The sequence below is a fragment of the Silene latifolia genome, chromosome 6 (genome assembly GCF_048544455.1).
Source record: "Silene latifolia isolate original U9 population chromosome 6, ASM4854445v1, whole genome shotgun sequence".
Classification (NCBI taxonomy): Eukaryota; Viridiplantae; Streptophyta; class Magnoliopsida; order Caryophyllales; family Caryophyllaceae; genus Silene; species Silene latifolia.
In genome coordinates this window covers 98,719,306-98,732,369 of record NC_133531.1, presented here as the reverse complement: position 1 = coordinate 98,732,369, position 13,064 = coordinate 98,719,306, and the positions used below count along the sequence as shown (strand labels likewise).

The 13,064-nt window shown below is 36.6% G+C and overlaps 1 non-coding gene across 1 annotated transcript; it reads right to left on the bottom strand.

Annotated features, from left to right (window-relative positions):
* Positions 1 to 12,179: 12,179 nt before the first annotated feature.
* LOC141589097 (small nucleolar RNA R71) lies at positions 12,180 to 12,286 on the bottom strand. Its single transcript, XR_012520050.1, has one exon. It is a non-coding gene; the product is annotated as a small nucleolar RNA R71 (small nucleolar RNA).
* Positions 12,287 to 13,064: the final 778 nt, after the last annotated feature.

The following is a 13,064-nucleotide window of genomic DNA, read 5'->3' as shown; positions in this document are numbered from 1 at the left end:
ATACCCTCCTGTCTAGTGTTTCTCAAAATCTATTTAGCAGGTGTTTGTTGGAGTTAGTGTCCTCCACAATAGTGCGTTTACATAATAAATCTCATTAAAGAAATATCATCAGATATTTAATTATTTGATCCTCGTCAGTTGATCAACGTAAATCGATAACGATTGGCTGACTAGAGTTTGACGTTATTGTCGTGAGACGGCGGTGATCAACTGACCCCTTTCGGTCACACCTAAAGGAACGAACCCCAATTGACAACTAATTAATTGTATGAGATACAATTTATTTAGTCCCTTGATTTATAGACTAAAAGGTTAGTCAATTATTTTTAGAGAGATTTCGAGTTGCGAACTCGAGGCACGACAGTTATTATTTAATTATGCGATAATTGAATAATAAGTTTTTGGAGACGGGTTTTTAGTTAATTAATTGTTAATTCACTAAAATTGTACTAATTGATTAATGTGATTAATATTAGTACGTAAATAATATGTGTAGCGGTACACGTATATTTACGGAGTGATTTGGACGAAATTAGTCGAGAAGCATTTAAACATAAAACGATGTTTAAATAAAATTTACACGTATTTGTGCGACAAATATAAGAACCAAATGGACCCGTAAATAGGACATTAGACCGTGTAAATGGAGTATAGTGGATGATTATAAACACAATTATTTCACTTTACTTGTGATACTTGCACAAGTTATCTTATAATTATATTTTACATGTGGATGTAAGATTGAAAAATATAAGACAATTTCAACACTCCACTACTCCCTCACTTCACCGGTTTTCCCCTCCTATATACTCCAAATTGTTGTTCATTTTTGCACACCACTTCGCTATTTCATTTTGCATGTGAACAAAATTTGGTACTTCTCTCTAAAATAATAAAAGCTTTTACTAAGATTAGTTAGTAAACAAAATAAAATAATTACTAAGATTGTTAGTATTATTTACATATTACCAAGGGTTAATTTTACAAGTATGTAGTTAATACTTGTAAGATAATTTTTGGGTATAGTTCTTGGGTGCAATTTGAAAGAGACTTTCTTGTTGAAGGTTTTTCTAGGAGAATCATCCATCTTCATTTAGCTTAAGAACAAACTAGAAAGGTGATTTAGTTTGTGCCCATATTACCAAAAATATCAATGTAAGGAAATTATTTTTACTTAATCTTTAATTTTATGCTTTTATATTTGCATGCATGTTACATAGATTACTAAATGAACATATTATGAGATAATTTGTTTTTAATTAGAGAGTCTAATTAGGATCTATGATATTTCAAGTGGTATCAGAGCTTAGGCTTGTAATTTGCATGTTGATTTTAAGCATATTAATAAATTATGAGATAATTTATAAAAACTCAAAAACTGTGTTAGAAGAGGTTTAAGCACGAAATTTTTGTGACATGCATACCTACTGATCTCAAAAGATTTGTGGTAAATTTTGGTAATTTATGAAGTTATTTTGCTATTTTTAATGATTTTTGGTAGAAAATTGAGTCAAAATGCCGTATTTTAGTTAAAAATTGACTAAAAATAGATAAAAGATGATTCGGGTCATGAAATTTTTATGGTGTTTCATGCATGTTTTCTACAGATTGTATGAAAAATTTTGAAGATTGGTTTGAAGTTTTGCATGTTTATTGATTTTATTAGATAAAAGTCGATAAAAGTGAAATAAATTAATCATAATTTTCTAAAGTTTGTTCCTCCTCATGATAAATTTATGTACATTTAAAAATATTATTTAAAAGTTAAAAGTGAAATTTAAAATGTGATTTCACCTTGTTTTGATATTTATTGGTTTTAGTGGTTAAAAACCGATAAATATCGATCTTTTTCTTCATATATTTTATCCGGATTTTTGGGGCGATATTTCTGACATTTTGGTGTTCTTGGGAGTGTTCAAGAATACTCAAAATTGTTGTTTTAATTTTTTGGGTAATTTTTCAATTATTTTGGATTTATTACTTAAAAATTATGATTTTACCGATTAAATTAGCAAAATATCACCAAATCAAACTAATTATTCATCATAAAATTAGTGAGGACTAATTTTGAGGTCCAAAAGAGTTTGGACTTAATTGAGATTTAAGAGTTTATTATTGATTTTTACAAGTTAAAAATCGATTAAATCCTCAAATACCGAGATGGATACCAACGATTGATAGATAGGGCGATTCTGGCATCATTTTACAGCATTTGTAAGCATATTTATTTATGTTGAATGAATGATTGTCATTTATTTAAATTATTTATCTTGTTGTACCTAGTATGACCTAGTTTATTTTAATCGTTATTACCTGAAATGAATGGAAATAGCGTTTTGTTTGTAATTAAATACGATCTCGTATCGTCGGTTTGTAATTAATTAATAGTTTTATTTATTTTATTAATTAATGTATAATAGGAATAGCTATGTAATTAAATTGTAATAGTTATTCTTACCGGCGTTTCCAAAAGACGGATTACATCGAGACGGAGTCTATTTTTGGAAGGTGTTCCAAATCCCACAAGAGAAGCCACTTTTGGAATGAAGAGGCAAGGGACCAAGGAGTTAGTTTCCGAAATGTAATAGTCTAGTTTTTATTAACTAGGTGGCCATACTAGGATTTATTCATATCGTTACTTGTTTGCGTGTTTTTATTTTCACGCATGCCAAAATCGTCATTCACATGCATTTTATTTTTGCGGTTGTCAATTCACGTCATTTACATTCACTGACTTAGTTCACTTATAGGGAATTTATGACTAAATTGACAAGATCTCTCACATAACTAAAATTGAGATTAGCCTTACCAATTAGTAACACCTATGAATCTCTTGTTCATTAGAGCCACGCTCGCCCAAGCGGGGTGTTCTCTTTTTACCTTGGGTAAGTAGGGTGATAAATGGTTATCACACGCCAAAATTGGTTGGACTTAACGGGATATAAGACGGTCTTGTCTTCCGGGGCTAGTAGATGGATTTAAGGAAATTTGTCGACCAAGAGTTCTGGAGGTAGAATTAGTCAACGAGACTTACCGAATTTACACAATTATGGGATGTTTCGTCCAAGCGATGCTCATTTTTGTTTAATATTTGGGTCTTGGAATCATTTATATAATTTAGTGGGAGATCATTATATAAATGCTAAAACTTGTTAAACATGTTTTCACAAGTAATTTTTAAAACAATGGATGTTAATTTTTCCTTTTTGTTGTAGCATTTTAATTCGCAATGGCAACTTCTTCAACTCTATCGACTACATCACTAGGCAAAGATTCATGGCTAAGGTCCGTAATGGACAAATTCATCTTAAAAGATGACGGTAGTAACTTTCTTGAATGGGAATCCAACATCAAAAGTGCCGCGTTGTCCGACAATTTGCTCACTTACTTGACCGATGCTCATCCCATCGACCCCGGTCCAAGGGCTTCATCGGCGGTGCAGACCACCTATGATGACCATGTGAGGATGCCGAATGATATCAAAAATGTGTTGATATGGTCGATGTCCTCAAAGCTCAAGCTATCATGCATTTCTTTAAATGCGTACGAGATATTCACTTGTATGATTACTATGTTTTCACAAACACCTAAAGTCCGTCAATACGATGTGGTGGCACGCTTATTTGAAGCTAAGCTTGAGAGGGACCAAAAGGTTGGTCCCCATGTACTCAAAATGGTCGAATATGTCGACATCCTAGAGCGTCTATGGTGTAAGATTCCTAAGACTCTTGTGGTGGATCGTATCCTCCACTCACTTCCCACCAAGTTTGCCCACTTTAGGGTGAACTACAACATGAATGGCATGGATAAGAGTTATCATGAAATTCATGCACTCCTCACCCAAGCGGAGAGGGATATGGAAGCTAGTGGGAGTGACAAAGGGGATGTTTTAACCATGAAGTTAAAGAACATGTCCCTTGGAGTTAAGAAAGGAAAGGGGAAGGAAAAGTCCCAATTCAAGAAATCGTCAAAGAAACATGACAAGGGAAAGAAGAAGGCCGTTAAAAATGGAAATCCCAAGGCAAAAGGTGTCAAACTCTCCGAGGCTGAATGTTTCCATTGTAATGGGAAGGGGTATTATAGGAGGAGTTGTCCCAAATACTTGGAGGATCTCAAGGAAGGGCGTGTGACGTCTATTAGTATGATTTCCCCTCTCTAAGTGATAGACGTTAATTATGCTTGCACTTCAACTTGGGTACTTGATACCGGATGTGGCTCTCACCTTTGTAATCATATGCAGGGTTTAAGGGACGTACAAGTACTAGCAAAAGGTGATTTGGATCTCCGTATGGGCAATGGAGCTAGAGTAGCGGCCGTTTCCGTGGGGACCTATGTGCTCACTGGTCGGTCGGCTTTGAGCTTAGATTTCGGTTACTTGTCGTTAGGAGCACCTAGACCAAAACAATATTTATAACTTCACAAACAACTCTACAATTAGTAAAGAGGTAAGTAAAGGTCGGATCCCAAGGGACGGGTATTGATGTAGGATTTTCGATTACAAGTAGCGGTGTCTAGGGGTGTCACAATTTGGGTTGAGATAAGAAGATCACTAAACTAAATAACAATTAAAGTAAGCAAGCAAGATGACTAAAATGAGATGTAAACAATTGATTAAAAGCACTAGGGTGTCATGGGGTCAAAGGGGATTCATGGGAATTGATCATACAAACATATTCTCAAATTATAAGCAAGCAATTATTGTTGTGATAGGATCGAGTTGGTTTATATCTTACAATCCTAGGAAAGTTTGGGTCCCGGAGCCGAATCGATTAGATTGTACAACACCTACAAGTCGACTTAATCCTCCCTACTCAACTATATGCATGATCTAATGAAACTCGAGTTGGTTTATGTCTTACAAGTCTCATTGAAAAGGTAAGTGATGGGTAAAAAATGCAAGAATTCATAGGCTCGCATTTAATCAAACATAACATGTGCATAAGATGAGATCACAACAAGCAAGCAAATAAATTATGAAAACATATTAAATTAAGCATGAATCATCCCCCATGTTGGTTTCCCCTAATTACCCATTAACCCTAGTTAAGGAAACTACTCACTCATTATCAATGTTAACATGTTAACAAGGTTGTCAATCATATTAACAAAGCAAAACATGATGAATAAATGAAGATGATTAACAATAATTAAAAAGGGATTAAGAGAGTTATACCTAATGATGATTCCAAAATAATAATGTAAATAATAAAAGAAGTACTTGATAATTGATAGAAGGTTGTCAATCTCCCAATAAACCCAAATAATCTTCAATTACCCAAAATAAAAGATGAACAAAAGAGAAATTAAGGAAATGAGATTTGTATTAATATTTAATTAGAAGTTGATTACAAGATTAAGGAAAGATTATAATTATATAAACTACACTAAAGATTGATAAGAAGAACATGATAACCTAATTAGACTAATGAGGTATTTATAGTGGGGATTAGGTGCACAAATTAGGGTTACTAAGGGCTTAAATGATGATTAAGTCCTTAAGGAATCACTCCACTCAAGAAAAGATGCGGGTCTCCTTTTTGCTAGTCTTTCAAAAATATGCGCAGCGTCAATGGAGGGAAGAAGAGGGCGTGTTGTCCTGTAACACAATCCGAGCGTCCAAGGGTCGGAACGGGCGGATACTCAGGTGGCTAGACGAGCGGCTTCCAAGCTTGGACGGTCGGATTCTTGCAGTTTTGGACGGGCGTCCCGACTGTTAAGATGCCCGGATCTTGTCCCAGCCTTCCTTTTTCTTCTTTTCTTCTTTCTTCTTCCAAAAATCCTCCGGGATCTTGTCGGGGATGCAAGGATTTCTTCATCATTGCCCATCTACTATAATATGTACAAAGGCCTTCTAGTATTGTCTTCTCTTTGATGCTTGGTCATTAGATTCGTTCAATTTAGCTCTATTTTGCCATGAAAATGTAAGGTTTGCACTCCTCTCCTACCAAGGAAACAAAACCTCAAAGAATATGCAAAAAAAGGACAAAAGATAGTAAATGACCCAAATATGCACTAAAAAGCATAGGAACGAGGCTAATTCGGAGACTAAATATGCTCAAATATTGATCACATCAAATATCCCCAAACCGAACCTTTGCTCGTTCCGAGTAAAGAGGTGACAAAACTAGGACCCTTATTTAAACTATCCTACTAATATAGCCGACATGAGACAATTAGCGGGTCTCACTCCGCCCCTTCAACTCACAACAAGACAACCATGAGGTACGATGCCTTCTTGCAAGGCAAGGTGGGTCTTGCCAAAATGGCGACACATCCAAGCATTAAAGCACATAAAATCAAGTAATGGATGCATCAACAAAAGAATTGCCACTTTCCTCATATAAATGGCGGAAATTATCTAAAGGGGAAGCAATAAATCACTCTTCATAGATATGGTTTCTTCAAATTACTAAGCCTAGAAGGATACCAATAAATCACCTCTAAGTTGTGTTAAGATAGGGTACCTTTGTCCTCAATCGTTAAATGCTTTTGTCAAGAATAGACTCCCTATGGTGTTAGAAACACTGGAGGATCGCGGAATTCCCCCTCTTGCCTAGACAAGAAGAAGGGTCGTCCTCTCTCTACCATGCACAAAAGTGGATATGATGGATAAAGGGATCGATAGATTTTGAGTTTCATGTAAGAGTTTTCTTTTGTTGTTGTTATTCCCTCCAATTTCTTGTGGCATATAACATTTGAGAACACTTTCTTTTTTCCATTTCTTTTGATTTTTGGCATTTCAATACTTGATAATTTTCAACTTTTTGCATTTTCTTTTGAAAATTTTCAAAGTCACACCATATGTAGTGAGGGTGCTTATATTTGAAGCATAGGAGTCTATTTTTGTTACTCCTCTTTTATTTTGATGCAATTGTAAACTTTTCTTTTCTTTTCATTTCTTGAACTCAAATTTTGAACAATTTTTGTGCCCATTCCCTTTGATGACAAAATGTATGGTAGAACATGGATGAATGATGGTTGCATGGTTTCATGGGTCACCTTGGAATAAACGGTAGCCAAGGAGTTATCACACCACAAGGTACTCTTGACTAAGCCTTAACCATGGGTCAAAGGATACTAGCATGACACATCCTAGGGTGTTTTACAACTATTCTAACAAGCAAAGTCTTAAGAAGAAAAGGCATCTACTAACGTCTATATACACTTGTCAAGCTTCCCAAGTAGATGGTTTCACAAAATTCTTCTAACATGCAAACTACATGCCATGGTGCAACTAACATATATACATCCTAATGCATATGCTTCTACCAACTAGTATGTCATATAAACTAAATGCAATCCAAAATTCACATTGTTTATACCGCATCAATCAAAATAAAGCCACATAGTCATTAACATAAAGAGGAAAAAGGAGATTGGAAAGATCATACCATGCGGTCATCAATATCCTCATGTCTCGGATGTGGCGTAGTCGATCAATGTGAACAAGGATGAACAAACACAATATATACAAGTCTACACTAAAAAGGAATGAACATGTTTTTTTATTTTTTCAATTTTTTAATTTTTTTGGATTTTTTCGAAATTTTTGATTTTTTTGGATTTTGAATAAAAGTCAAGTTATAATTTCCCATCCCCACACTAGTATGGACATTGTCCTCAATGGCCAATACGATAGGAAATTATGCAATGAATATGCATGATTTCTAAATTAAATGCAAAATATACTAAGCTATAGTACATGATGCATGTGTTTTTGTTATGGTGGAGAGCATAATTTAACTTAGCTCCCAATGCATATGCATGGACTTCCCCAAACCAAAATAGCCATATTTCTAATGTCAAGAAATTCGGGGTAGTTCATGCACATGGAATACAATGCATGAAACTATAAATTATCATTTTGGATTTTACAAGCTGGGAAAAAAGATAAAGAACACCTTAATGAAGCCAAGGTGTTAGTCCTCCATGTTGCTAGGACTCCATAAAATAAATGATCAAGATAAAATAAAAACAAGGGAAGTAGACAAACCATAATGGAGGTGTAAGAATGTAGGAGCCTCCAAAGTTTGCTAATCTTCACCCATCGTATCACCATCATCATCATCCTCCTCTCTTGAGGTATCATCAACTTCCATAGATGTGGAATCATGTCCACTCTCACTTTCACTTGCTTGTTTTTCCTCACTTTCCTCTTCCTCTTCTTGAGCTTCTTCTTCTTGAACCTCTTCTTCTTGAGCACCACCCTCTTCAACAACCATGTCCTCTCCACCTGGTCAACTACCACTAGGAATGCTAAGAAAGAATACTTCCTTATCTGCCCAACTAGGCAAAGGACAAGACGGATCAAGAAGTCCTTGCCTAGCTAGATGTAGGAGGGGCGGGTATTGGGCCTTGTAAGCATCCACTCTATCATTGTAAGCTTGCTTGTGCATTTCCCTCATGAGTAGTGTCAAGTAATTATTTCCCACTTCGACATCCTTGGGTTTGAACTCTTGGTATTCAAATGGGTAAGGTGGGGTGATAATGGAGGAGGAGGGCTCGGCAATTTCGCCTCTTTGTTGTTGAATGATATACTCGGTCTCTTCGGAGAGTGGGAGAAGGTAGTTCGGTCGGTGAACATTCAATCCGCAAATTTTGGAAGGCAAGGTGAAAGATCTAGATTCATTGGTTAACCACCCATATTTGTCATCAAGAGTGTCGTGCTTGACCCACTTGAACTTGTGAATCATGGTGTCCATATCAACAAGATGGCCTCCTTTAACCGACGCATAGGTGTTGTTTTTGTTGAAATCCCTGTTAAAATGCTTAGCCAAATGGGTAACTAGTCCTCCATTTACAATAAAAGCGGTGCCTTCTTTGCCACAATCGACATTAAGCCATCGTTCAACCAAAAGTCTTAGAGCATTATATGGCTTTGTAAATTCCCTTCCTATGTTCAAGGCCGACTCAAGAAGAATACAATCGAGTTTGGTAAGGTGATTAGTGCCATTTCTTGCTATCAAAGTATTCCCAATGACCTTATGTCATACTCTAATGCCCGGATGGTGGACTAAGAGAGCACGACAATCATGAAAACGCACGAATTTCTTCCCGGAAATTGCCATCCAAAGAGGAGCGGGGTCATACTTGATAGGAGTCTTGATATATTTCGGGTCATCACTAAGGCCTAATATCTTACCCAATTCGCCATAAGTTATGCGTCTATCAATATTTTCAAGACGAAACTCGATGTTGGTTCGAGTCTCCACCTTTGTGACTTTCAAGGAACTTAAAAATTCCAAGATGAGGGAGGGGTATGTCAATTCCTTCATTGTAAACAATTTACCCAATCCCATAGACTCAAAGAAGGTTTTGGTTTGTTCAAGAACACCCAATTTTGACAATGCATCTTCACAAATAAACTTAGTAGGCATGATGGTTTTCTTAGCAAAGAGAATGAATTTCTCTCTATGAGAGTCGGAAGTGAAAGTTACCTCCGGATAATTGGATAATTACTCAATTACCGGAGTTGTTGATGTTGTAGCTTCTATAGGGGGACCTTGTTGAACCTCCAACCTTGCATCATGGACTACCAATGCCTTCGATAATTGTTTTGCTTGAAGAGCTTGTTGCCTTTTGGAAAGTGTCTTCTTTGGGGGTGCCTTGTTATCTCCTTTAGTTCTTGCCATTCTCCTTTGCTTGGTTACACCAATGAAGTATTGAAATCTTCAATTTTTAGTGATACCCAAATCGATTTAGGATGAATTGATGTGACCATAATTGGTGCATATTTAGCCCCCGAATTACCATTGTTTCCATGCTTTTTAGTGCCTATTTGGGTCATTTCTTATCTTGAGTTCTTTGTTTTGCATATTCTTTGAGATTTTGATCCCTTGGTAGGAAAGGAGTAAGAATCTTGCATTTTCATGGCAAAACAAGGCTAAATTGATCATATTCAATGACCAAGCATCAAGGAGAGACAAGACTAGAAGGCCTTTGTACATAGCATAGTAGAAGAGCATTGTTGAGAAAAGGATCCTTGAGTCCCCAAGGAAATCCCCAAGGAATTCATGAAGAAAAGGAAAGAAAAGAAGAAGAAAAGATCTTTGCCAGACAATCCGAACGGATTGTACACAATCCGTCCGTCCGCCCAAGCCCAATCCGAGCGTCCCTCAAAGGAATCCGCTCGGATTCCCCCTCGCCAATCCGAGCGTCTTGCCCAAGGATCCGCTCGGATTCTCCAGCCCAGATCCGGCCGTCCCGACTCCCATCCGCACGGATTTCAAGACAAAGACGTTTTCATTCTTCAAGCCACGATAAGAGAAGCCCTTCTTTCGGAGAATACCGGAGTCTCCTTGCTCAACTTAAAAGTGTAATTACTAGTTTAGCCCTTAGTTAACCCTAATGCATCCTCCCTAATTTTCACTATAAATACCCCATTAGTCTAATTAGAGGAGCATGTTCTTCTTATCAATAATTAGTGTAGTTAATATCAATCAAATCTCTCTTCAATATTGTAATCAAGTATTAATCAAGTTTTAATCCAAGTTTTAGTTCTTTAATCTCTCTCTTGTTCTTACTTTATTTTGGGTAATTGAAGATTATTTGGGTTATTATTGGGAGATTGACAACCTCTCAATCTAGGATTCAAAGTACTTCTATTATTCTTGCTTTATTATTGGAATCATTAGTAGGTATAATCTCTTAATCCCTTTTTAATTATTGCTAATTACTTTCATTTATTCATCATGTTTCATTATGTTAGTATGATTGACAACCTTTCTAGCATGATCAATATGATAATGAGTGAGTAGTCTCTTAGCTAGGGTTTAATGGGTGATTAGGGAAACCAACATGGGGAATGATTCATGCTTAAATTAATATGCTTTCATATCTTATTTGCTTGCTTGTTTTGATCTTAATACATGCACATGTTATATTTGATGAAATGCTAAGCCTATGAATCCTTGCATTTACTATCATCTTCTATCCTTTCAACTTGACTTGTAAGACATAACCCAACTCGAGTCTTGTTAGACCATGCATGTGTTGAGTAGGAAAGATTAAGTCGACTTGTAGGTGTTGTACAATCTAATCGATTCGGCTCCGGGACCCAAACTTTCCTAGGATTGTAAGATATAACCCAACTCAATCCATCACAACAATAATTGCTTGCTTATAATTTGAGAACATGTTTGTATGATCATATCCCATGAATCCCCTATGAACCCATGACACCCTAGTGCTTTTAATCAATTGTTTACACCCCTTATTTTATTCATCTTGCTAGTTTATTTTCATTGCTATTTTAGTTTAGTAACCTTCTACATCAACCCAATTTGTGACACCCCTTAGACACTACTAGTTACAATAGAATTCTCATTTCAATACCCGTCCCTTGGGATCCGACCTTTACTTGCCTCTTTACTAATTGTAGAGTTGTTTGTGAAGTATAAATTGTGTTTTGTATCGACCATTGACCAACGACCACATATGATTAATTTGTGAAACAAAATGGACTCGATCAAAAATGGCGCCGTTGCCGGGGACGGTGTTTAATTGATTTAAGATTTATTTTATTGTTTTTAGTTGTGTCTTTTTCACCTTGGGGAAGTAAAACTCCTCAAGGTTTGTTCTAATTGTTTTCGAGTTGTTTGATATTTTGCATGTCTAGAAGGTTACAAAGAGATTTGTTACCTTTTGACCGTGAAATCGAGAGAACCTTGACGAATAATAGGAGACTTGTCAGGAGGAATTTGGGAGGTGTTGGTGAAGTTGTTCAACCCACTAGTGAGTTTGTCAATCCTTTCGCAATAGAAGGAGAAGAGAACCCATTAAACAATACCACACAAAATCCACCTACAATGCCTAAATTCTCGTCACACTCTATACCCACCGAGGAGGATTTACCAAATGGTACTCCTACCCCACAACATCTTACCGGAAACTTTATTGCCAAGTCCGCCTTCATTCAACTAGTTGAGAGGAGCCAATTCGGGGGAATGCCTAGTGAGGACCCTCATTCTCATATGGAAACCTTTTGCGATTATTGTGAAGCTATCTCTCAAACGGGCGTGACTCAAGACCAAATAAGATGGGTCTTATTTCCTTTTTCGTTAATCGGCACCGCAAAGCAATGGTTGAAGGGCCTTGATAAGGCCACCCTTGGAATAGATTCTTGGAAGAAGCTAGCTCTAGCTTTCTACAAAAATTTCTACCCACCGGAAAAGACTAATATGCTAAGAGCTCAAATTACGGGTTTTAAGCAAAGGGATGAAGAATCTTTGTATGAAGCTTGGGAGCGGTTCAAAGGTATTTGTCGCTCATGTCCTCACCATGGACTTAGCGAATGGTTTTTAGTGCAACAATTTTGGAATGGTTTATATGAAGATTCTAGGAATATTCTCAATATGGGATCAAATGGAATGTTCACCGAAGTTGATGACAATCAAACATGGAACAAGATTGAGGAAATGGCGGTCCATAATTCACAATATAGTAGGCCTCGCAAGGCTACTAGAGGAGGAAAGTATAAAGTGGACACCGTTACTCAATTGGGTGCTCAACTTAGTGCTCACATTGACACAATCAACTTGAAGTTTGAACAAGCTATGGCTAGACTTGAGGAAAACTCAAAATCATCAAAGCATCATGTCAATGCCATGACGGCATCCTCATCAATCCCAAGCGGGATATGTGAGAATTGTGGAACCTTGGGTCATGACTCAAGTGAATGTAGGGGAACAACCGAACAAGTTATTGCTTTCCAAGCTTACAAAAGTGGTACCCCTTATTCCAACTTTTACAATGAAAACACCAAGTTCCATCCAAATCTCTCATACAAAAGCCAAAATGTTCAAAACCCTCAAACAACATACACTCCACCACCCATGAGAAATCAAAATCAAAGACCCTTTTACAATCAAAACCAAGGTTACCAAAATCAAAATCCATACAATCACCAAAATGACCAAGGTTTTGATGTCCAAAAAGCGGTCCTCCAAATGCAAAAGAATCAACAAGAATTTTTCACCCAAATGCAAAAAGATAGCCAAGCAAAATACACCACCATCAACAACATTCTAGCTCACACCAAGATGTTGGAAACACAATTGACCCAA